The sequence below is a fragment of the Heterocephalus glaber genome, unplaced genomic scaffold (genome assembly GCF_053883595.1).
Source record: "Heterocephalus glaber isolate CG9 unplaced genomic scaffold, H.glaber_assembly_v1.0 deba00001431, whole genome shotgun sequence".
NCBI lineage: Eukaryota > Metazoa > Chordata > Mammalia > Rodentia > Bathyergidae > Heterocephalus > Heterocephalus glaber.
In genome coordinates this window covers 797,326-808,056 of record NW_028258295.1, presented here as the reverse complement: position 1 = coordinate 808,056, position 10,731 = coordinate 797,326, and the positions used below count along the sequence as shown (strand labels likewise).

The 10,731-nt window shown below is 39.1% G+C and overlaps 1 pseudogene; it reads left to right on the top strand.

The window, feature by feature from the left end:
- The first annotated feature begins 842 nt into the window (after nucleotides 1–842).
- Nucleotides 843–1,355, top strand: LOC106008308 (large ribosomal subunit protein eL21 pseudogene; annotated as a pseudogene).
- Nucleotides 1,356–10,731: the final 9,376 nt, after the last annotated feature.

Here is a 10,731-nt window from a genome sequence, read left to right as displayed (position 1 = left end):
CAGTGAGGAAGATTAACCTTTATGGTTCAGATTACTGGATTCTGTGTAACAATTCTCAGACAAGGAATGTGCTCACTTTCCTTGCCTTCTTCTCCTCCGGGATGGGTTCCATACACATATGAACATTATTTATTTATCCTGTTAAATTTCTTCAAATGTCATTAACTCTATTTGTGTATATCCTTATTGGACCATGCTGTGATATTTAGTATGTACATAAAGTGGATATCAGGGAAAGCACTTGCTTACTGCCAGCATTTAATACATGTATCTAATTGAGTTTGGGTTATTGTGTTAATTATCATTTAGATCTATAAAGTTTATTAAGCTATCTGATTTTAATATAATCCGGCTGCAACTAGTGGTTATGTATTTATCCAAATGCTAAGATAAAAAATATTGAATCTGAATATGCATGGTGAATTGTTTCAATCCACCTAACCATTAGATTTGATCATAAAATATTTATTAGAATAAGAGGTATAGTTTTAGCTTAAATTCATATCTTTAGAGTACTCACCATCAATTCTTATAGCTAGAACTTTTTTTTTGGTATCGGGAATCGAACTCGGGACCTTGCACTTGGGAGGCAGGTGGCAGAACCACTGAGCTAAATCCCCCAGCCCAGGTAGAACTTTTAGAGTCAATGTCTTCCTTTCAGACCTTGTATTAGCCATGAATTCCACTTGCCTACATTTGTTTTTAAAAATACAAAATTTTAGGAATTTTCTACTCCTTTCCCAACTTCATAAATGCTATTTAAAAACTTGCCATTGACAAGGAATTTAAACTTGAATGAATAACATATTCAAGTAAGCCTTTCAGCCGGAACTGCCATCTTCCAGTAATTTGCCAAAATGACCAACACAAAGGGAAAGAGGAGGGGAACCCGGTATATGTTCTCTAGGCCTTTTAGAAAACATGGGGTTGATCCTTTGGCCACATACATGTGAATCTACAAAAAGGGTGATATTGTAGACATCAAGGGAATGGGTACTGTTCAAAAAGGAATGCCACACAAATGTTACCATGGCAAAACTGGAAGAGTCTACAATGTTACCGAGCACACTGTTGGCATTGTTGTAAACAAGTGAGTTAAGGGCAAGATACTTGCCAAGAGGATTAATGTGTGTATTGAGCATATTAAACATTCAAAGAGTCGAGATAGCTTCCTGAAACAGGTCAAGGAAAATGATCAGAAAAAGAAGGAAGCCAAAGAGAAAGGTACCTGGGTTCAACTGAAGCGCCAGCCTGCCCCACCCAGAGAAGCACACTTTGTGAGAGCCAATGGGAAGGAGCCTGAGCTGTTGGAACTGACTCCCTATGAATTAATGGCATAAGCTGGGGATGTAGCTCTGCCAGGCAGCACCTAATTAGCAGCTGAATGCCCCAATCCCTACTTCAAAACAAAAAATCATCCTGTGTTGTAAGGATGGTTTTCTTAATTGAACTGGTGTGTGGTGCCTTTACCTCAGAGAAACAAATATTTGGAGCAGATTCTCATTATAGCCAATTAATTGTGTCAGGTCTTTACTCTTCAGTGTTTTTCTTGCTGAAAGATGTGAGGTATTGTGCAGATGTATACCCAAATGGCCAAATATTTATGAAATATTTATATTGGCTTGAAGATCTCTAAATCACCTTGGGGACAAGATGTATCAAAATAAATGGAAGTCAGTCTGTGGCATTTCAGTTAAATAAATTGTTTAAAGCAAAAAAACCCCCAACATATTCAAGTAACAATGAATATGCTAGAGGGAGTTCCTTGTACCTTTTACCCTCACATAGAAAATGCTCTCAAGGCCTAGCCACTAAGCCTCCAAGCACCCATTCTTCTTCCCTTCACACCTCCCTGGAGAGCAGACTACACTTCTTTCTGGGCAATGCCATTGCTCTATTGGGATTTGAGCCTCAGCCTATCCAGCCTTCTCTCAACCTCCATCTGTACCTCCTCCACCTCTCCTCAATCTGTCTCTCCCTTCTGTATTTAAGCAGCCTCTGAATTTCTCATATTTATAAACCATGCCCCATCTTTATCCAATCCCCTATTGGCTTTCTCTCTCCCACACTTAAGGGGTCCTTCTGAAGAGCCTTCTTTTCCCTTTCCAACCAGCCATTGCATGTGTTCATGGCCATCTAGCTTCTGCTCCTGCCCTTCCACTGAAATGCTTTCATCAAGCTCCCCCATGACCTTCCTGGGTTAAACACTGAGAGTCCTCAGTTCCTAGTTTGCTTGGGTTTCTGGCAGTATTTGTCACTACTTGCATCTCTCTGCTTTTGGAAGCACTCTCTTACTTTGGTTCCCGCAAAGCAGAATTCTCTTGGTTGATCTGGCTGCTCTAGCTCCTTCTTGATTTCTTTATCAGCTCCTCTTCCTCTGTTTCACCTTTGCAGATTCTTTAGAATTCCATCCTTCGTCCTATTCTTACTCAGCCCATACTCTCTGGGCCATCTCTTTCTGGCTTTTTTTCACATAGATATCCTGCTAACTCCCAAATCTATGTCCTTCAGCTCACATACTACATCCCTCCGAATCACACACCAGTGAGGAGTTCTCATATACATTTCTAATCCCATCACCTCTCTGAAAACCCTCTTCAGCATCTTCTCACTGCATGTAATACAAAACCAACTTCTTTCCAGGTCCAAGAAGCTCTTCAGAGTTTAGATCTGGAGATCTCTTTTCTAGTTTTCTAGATCTTTACATCCCTAACCTATCAGATCTCTTCTGGTATATTTATGCCCATGCTCCTTCAGCTCTGAACTGTCCTTCATCCAGTTATTTCTACCTGGAACTCTCCTCTGTTGGCCCTCCTGCCTGACACCCTCAGACCTCTGGTTAAAGGTCACATCCTTTAGGGGAAACCTTATTCCAGGCTGCTAGGTACTGCTGACATGGCCTCATAGCATTTTTACACATTTCATATTGTTATGGTTTATATCTAAAATGTCCTCCCAAGTCTCATGTACTCCTAGGTAGGGCTTTTGGGAGGGACTGGATCATGGGAGTGATAACTAGATTAGTCCACTGATTGGCTTAGCATAGTTCTAGGTGTGGGTGAATGGATTTATTGAAGACAGAAGACCCACCCTGGGTATGAGTGGCACCAACCAACAGGTTTGTAGCCCGAATGGCATAAAAAGGGAAAGGGAGGCTCACTGCTGATGCTTTTTTCTGCCTCCTCTGTCACGGACTGTTTCTTCTTTTCCATGCTACCTTGCCTTGGGGCTAGCCAACTATGGACTGAAACCTCTACAAACTGTGAGCTAAAACAAACCTTTCCTCCTTTCACTTGTGGCCACTGGATATTTTGTCCTGGAAATGAGAAAGTAACTAAGACTCCATCAACAAATCCACTGTACTTTTTTAAAATATCACTTACTGATTTACCCCACTTTCTAGCCTGATATACTATAGCTAATCAAAATTATTTGTTGAATGAACCTATTTACCTAAATGACAGTAACATTATTGTTCAAACATTCATATTTGAAAATTTTTATTCCAGGAAGTGTTCCTGTGTGTTTTCTCATGTGCTAATGAACTGCTGCTTCCAAACAAACCTGCTCATTCATAACAATTAGGTTATTTTATAAAATCATGGGGGAAGAGGTTGCAACACCCAAAGATAGCTATGTTGCACTCCTGCTATAAGAAATGGGGTGTGAATCTAATTGAAAAGGTGTCAACCATCTATTTCAAACAATTCATGGCTATTTTTTTTTCTCAGACCTACTGGGATGTTTGCACATGTACTCTAAAACTTGATTTGAGTATTATGATTAATAGGATCAATGAAAACATTTTTCTTTTAACATCTAAAAGGTATTTACTATATTCCTAAACATGGTTTCATTAACTCTTAGACCTAGGTTTTTTTTAAAGGGAAAATGTGGGGGGGGGTTAGGGAGGTATTTGAGTGGTAGAATGCTTGCCTACCAAAAAACCAACAAAACTACAATACAATTATAATTTCTAAATGGAAAGTCAGATAAGTATGCAGATATTTTGACTTCATAGAAAAACTTCCAGGAATGTACTAGTTTCATATAATTGAGAACAATTTTTTCACATGCTTCCTGTGGGTGAGACTCCAAGGAATGGGAAATGAATGGGTCTTTCTCCAGCTTGTAGAAATGTTGCATCTTAATTCTGCCATTTGGAAAAATCCTTGCCTGGTGTTTTCTCCCTCTGTATCTGATCCAAAAATACTGGGTAATCTCAACCTCAGATAAACACAACATTTCACGAGAATCAAAGAAAACAGAATCAAAAGAAAACCATTACTCAATTATCAGAATGGAATGACTGAGATTTTGCATCACCAAGTCTGATATTTTGCCCCATGGGCAAGATATGTGTACATGCACATACTGGAATTTATTTGAAATGTGTTGTTTTGTGAGCTTTCTTTTTGCTGCTTTTGTTGAGCCTGAAAGAAATGACCAGAGATAGAACAGTGGAACTTTAACCACTGTTAAAAGGGACACAGCAGGGAGCATGCATCACCACCAGGCTGATTTAGGAGCATGGTTTTCTAAAGACAAGAAAGGGAGTAAATGACCTTTCTGGATCCCACCAGTCTGAAGATTTTATGATTCCATGCACGTCTTCTGTCTAGACATAAAATGTAGATGCTTTTGCTTTTACAGCTGTAACATGGGAAAAAGTATAACTGCGCCACCTACAGTCTGATCCCAGAAACTGCTCATCTTTAAGCAGGAAAACATATCCAAACCACACACAAGGGAGAACAACCCCGCTGGAAAGAATACAATTTCAGAGTGCATAACAGAGAATATTCCCCCAGAGAATCAATATTTACTTTTAGTCTAGCTTTTCTGACTGTAACTTTAATATCTGTGACTTGCACAGTTCCCAGTAATTATTCATTCATATATTTAATGTCTCATAGGGAAGCCCATTCCATGAAGAGATAGAAAACGTGGCTCTTCTTTAAACATGTGGGGAATAAAGACTGGAGAGGTAAGCTGGCTGTCCCCAGTCACACAGGGACCCAAAGCAGGTTACCAATGGTGGAAAAATTCTCTGCTTCTGGGACGGTCCCAACCCTGCAGTGAAGTCCACAGATACTATACCTCAAGGTCTTCCTCCCCTCTTTCACAGGTTCTTTACTCTTCTGTCCCGGGTGACTGGAACACATCTTGTCCCTTCTGACTTCTTCAGCTTTGTCCTTATAAATGCCTCTCATTTCTATAACTTTCCAGATCTTATCAGGCTCAGGTCCTGGTAGCTTCCTTGTCTTTTCTCAAACATACCAAAGACCTATCCTGGATGCCTCTCTCTCAGATCTCAATAGGTCTCTACCAATGTGACCTCCTTAGAGAGGGCTTCCTCAGTTGCAATATTGAAGAGCAGCCCATGAGTACTTCCTTCTTTATTTCTTAAAGATCAGTTAAATATATATGATAGACCTTTAATTATCTTGAGATGTAATAGGCAGACTGAGAACAAAGCTCTCCTCAGCTCACTGGGTCTCAAGTTCTTTATTTGACCCCACCTGATGTATTTAGGACTGAATTATTGCAACAAAGGAGACAGGAAAAGAAAGGGAAAAAACTCCTTCATACCACTTTGAGTCCTCATTCTCAGTAACCAAGTTGTGCAGGTGGACCCAGTGAAGGACTTCCCCATCAACAAGCACCCATTTTCTAATTCCTACTCAAGAGGCTGAATGTTTGGCATGCCCAAAGGAATGGAAACTTTCCAGCCAGCTCCTAACCCAAAAGGCTGATCAACAAATTTCTTAATTTCCTGCAGGATGGTACGGAACAATAAAATCTTTTAAGGATTATCCACAACCACTCCACGTGATTGAAGGATTACTTTTTCCACAAATCCAACAGTATAAAAAATTTATAATTGTAATTGCCTTGCATGATTTCATTCACATAGTGGCTTTAGAGAGCATTTGAACACTTAATTTTGGCATGTTTTATCCTCTTGACCTTCTCAACAGAGCTACCATTCCAGTTTACAAACTTACTATGTCACATTGAGTAATGTACCTTATCTCTTCAGACTTGTTTATTCTGCAAATAAAAGGTTGCTCTCATGATCCCTGAGTCATAGATAGATCTACCACTTTGTGATTAAGATGTTAGTCATTCACACCTATGTGTGAATCCTAGAGGCTTGAACCTAGAAAAAGAGGCTAAGAGGTGAACAGAATTTGAAGACCCCCACTCCCCCAGGAGGCGTTAAGGAGTTGGGTAGCTAATTTAGGATGAATAAAAAGGACGATTTCATAGGCTGTGAAATAAAGCAGATCTGAGTTTAAGTCCTGAGTTCAAAGCTTCATTTTGCCATAAACTTCCTCTGTAATTTGGACAAATTACCTACACTGCCAGTCTCCAATTTATTCATCTGTAAAGTATGAAATTTGCCCCTATGTTTTTGGGGAAAATTAACTGACACAATTGATATGAAGGGATCTGTATAATATATTACACAAAATAGGGGTTTAATAATGGTAGCTATCTGCAATACAGTAGATGCTTAATTCCTAAATATAAGCTCAGAATCAATATCTGACTCCATGTCAATTTTATGCCTATCTCTTTTTGCTAAAACGTGCTATCTCAAAACACTTATCTACTGTGCATTTTTCTCTGCTATTGGCAAATAAAGATTTAAAGTCCTTAGTTTCATAGAAATGTTTGTTATTTCCTATATATGTTTAGAGTCCCAGTTCTTCCCAATCAATGCCATAAGTTTATTTTTATTATATTATTTTATTAGTACACTTTTGTAGTATATAATGTTCACATTCACTTAGGGAGTAGGTACATAACTTAACACATCTTAATTATTTTAAATCAATTTCCCTTCTCTCCTATCATCCACCTCTAGACATATAATGATTACATTAATTTTAGGTAGTTGGTACATTGCACAACAGATCCCAATTCTTTCCATATCCCCCCGCTCCCCCCTCCATCTCTTGCTCTGTTCTCATTCATACATAAAATCAATAAGGATGGGAATTCAACTTTCTGTCTGTACAACTTAACTTTGAGATAGATTTCTAAATCTTGGCCTTACCTCCTTACCTCCTATAGGAGGTAAGGGTTTATTTTATGTCATAGTGAGGTAAGATAGAAGAAATAAAAACTAGGTAGAAAGGAAACAAGGAAATTGAGATTTTAAAATTAAGAAAAACTAGTTTCAAGACACAAAAGTTACTCAAGGCATTTTCCCTTCTAGGGAACTCACTCAAAAAAAAAAAATCCTAAAGTTGTTTTTACAATGAGCCTATAAATCAGGGCTCTTAACCTGTCCTTTTCACCTATAAGTTGTACTTCCTCTATTCTCAGGAAGCAGCAATACTGGTGGGCAGCATATCTCAACTGTGAACACAGTAGATGGCTTGCATTGTAACCTGACAGTGAGAATACATATCTTGACCACCCACCTTGAAGATACAGCCTTAAATGTACCCCAATCTGTCTTGTAATGAGACTCACTTCTCTGATCACCCACACTCTACTATTCAGTGCATCCTAATAAACCCTTCTCTTATCTCTCTAACATGACCTGAAAATTCTTTTTCTGCAACTAGAGTCAGTGAATCTGCAAACTTCTTTATTTTAAAAGGGTGGGATAGGTTCCTATTTCAGCCTCAGTGACAATAGAATTTTGTGGTTCTTCATTTGGACCCTGAACTGGGAATTTAAAGTCATGAGCTCATCACTTTCTTTGCTCTCATTTCTCAATACACGTAGGAGTAACTAATGAACACCATCACAGCCATTATTTCCACTAAAATGTTGTATGCAAAAAATACTGGTTCCTCCAAAGTCTTGCCTTCTACAGGTACTTAGTACAGGTATACATAGGTGAAGTTCAACTGTTTTGCTACTGCATTCCATAGACTTCCAACATCCTCTTTACTGTTGGAAACAAGGTCATCAACGACTTTAAATGCAATTGTATGAGAGAACCAACTGCAGATAACACAGGGCCAATTTTGAGAACCCATCCTTAAGCTTCTGACTTCCACAGCAACTCTGAATGCCAAGCTCTGTTTCAGCAGGCAAGTAAAGATTCAACCATAGGCAATTGGGAAAGCTCCCTAACAGTCTATGTGAAGCAACTGTTTCTGTGTCTGGCACTGGAATGTGAAAAGACAGAGCTGAAAGGAAGGAAAGATGAATATGAGGTGGGGGAAGTAAGGACAAACTAGAACTTGAGAGGTTCAGCTGGACAACTCATTATGATAAAATAGCTCCTGTCATCCTCTCATCTCTAAACCCCAACTTTGAGGCAAGACTGCCCTGCATTGGGGGCTGCTACCCTTTGTCACCAGTTTAGATCTAAAATGTCCCCCCAAAGTTTCATATATTTGGAAGGTGACTGGATCATGGGGGGCTAAACTCATCAATGGACTTATCCTTTGATGAGTTCAGTAGCTAAAATGCTGTTAGGTCAGGCCTGGTTGGAGGTGGATCATTTCAGGCATGACCTGGTAGGGTGTACTTTTTTTTTGGTACCGGGGATCAAACTCAGGACCTTGCAAGGCAGGCAGTAGCACCTCTGAGCTAAATCCCTGGCCCTTGGCAGGGTGTACTTTTGTCCCAGGCTCTTCTTGCTTCCTGGCTGCCATGTATTGAGCAGCTTTCCTCTGCTGTCCCCTTTCACCATGGCTTTTCTTTCTTTTTTTTTTTTTTTCTGTTACCGGGGTTCCAACTCAGGACCTCGGACTTTGGAGGCAGGCGCAGTGCCACTGAGCTAAATCCCCAGCCCTCACCATGGTGTTTCTAACTGGAAGTCGGCCATCCATGGACTGAATCCACTGGAAACTGTGAACCAAATAAGTCTCTCCTCTTTTATATTGTGGGTCTTGCACATTTTGTCCTAGCAATGGGAAAGTAGCTAATATCCCCTTTATCACGGAGTGAAACAAAAATCAGGCCCAGAATCTGGAGCAGCAATAGGCATATCAGATAGGTGATAAGTGACCTTCCCAAAGGTGGCTGCTGCTCCACTTACACTTTCTAAATCATACACAAAACAACTTGTGTAACTTTGCTAACCTGGAACTAGACAGCAAAGTCATTGCGGGAGCCAGAGCTCTGGCTCAGGTAACACAAATCCACACCATTGGTCAAAGGAGGAATCCCACTGAAATAAAGTACTTTGAACTTAATAATAATGAAAATACAGAGGGCCAGGGATTTAGCTCAGTGGTTCCACCCCGGTACCAAAAACAACAACAACAAACAATGTATCAGAATTTGTAGACTCTAGTTACAGCAGTCCTTACAAGGAACTTTGTGGCTTTAAGAGCTTATAAAGGAAAAAATTAAATCAACAGTCTGAGCAATGAAACTGAAGAGAAGCAGTAAGAGGAAAATCAATCGAGCCCAAAGTTGATTAGACCATTTGTGTTGATATAGCAAACTACCTGAAAACTGGATAAAGTATAAACAACAGACTTCTCACACTTCTAGAAGTGAGGGCCTGATCTCTGTTTCCAAGATGGTGTCTTGAATGCTTTATCCTCTGGTAGGAATGAATGCTGTGTCCTCACATGGTAGATGGGAAGGAAAAGGGTGGAGAGCAGCTGTCTGAAGTCTTCTATAATGGCATTAATCTCACCTTTAGGCGGTAACCTAAATTACCTCCCAAAGTCTTTATATCATCAAATTGGTGATTAAGTTTCTAATATGAATTTGGGAGGCGCGGTACCATAGCAGTTCATTCTTTTAAAGGATCAATAAAATTGATATTCTCTCAGAATGATCAAGAAAAAGAGAAAACAGCTAAGAGTGGTCATGCACGACTGTGAGCCCAGCACTAGGGAGGTAGAGGCAGGAAGATCGAGTTCAAAGCTAGCCTGGGCCACAAAGCGAGACCCTCTCTTTCTCTCAAAAAAGAAAAACAAGAAAGAAAAAATGCAAATCACATCAATATAAGTCATTAAAAAGGAAATACCACTATGGATACTATAGGCATTAAAATGCTAATGGATGAATGGGGAATGTTCAAATTACTTTATGGCATCATATTTTACAGTTTAAATGAACACATTTGTTGAAAAAGTATTCAAACTAATAAAGAGGAAATAAAAATATGAAAAGTCCGATCTATTAAACATTAAATTCATTATCAAAAACCTTCTCAAGGAGAAAATTCCAGGCTTGCACTGAGGTAAGCAACAACTTCTTAGGTGTGACATAAAATGCAGTAATTATGCAAGACAAAAGTTGATAACTTGATCTTAATCAAAATTAAACATTTTCCTGTATATCACTAACAAAATGAAAATGCAAGCCAAATTGGAGTAAATATGTTATCTGATGAAAAATTTCTCAATTTATAAAGAATTCTTATAATGTAATGATGCAAAGAAAAGCCATCCTCTAACCCCAATACTAGGGATTGAACCCAGGGCCTTCATGCCTGCTATATCCATCTCTCAACCTTTTTATTTTTTGCAACAGGGTCTAACTCACTAAATTGTCTAGCCTGGGATTGAATTTCCAGTCCTCCTGCCTCAACCTCCCAGAAGGCAGAGAAAACATTTTTTTTTAAAAACATTTTTTTAAAAAAATGGCCCAAAAACTTGAACAGATACTTCACAGAAAGGTATAAAAAGTAAAAACAAAAATAAAAAAAACCAAAAAACCATGAGAAGAGGTGCTTAACATATTCAAAGGAAAATGCAAATTAAGAACACTACTTTACATCCAATTAAAAAGACTGAA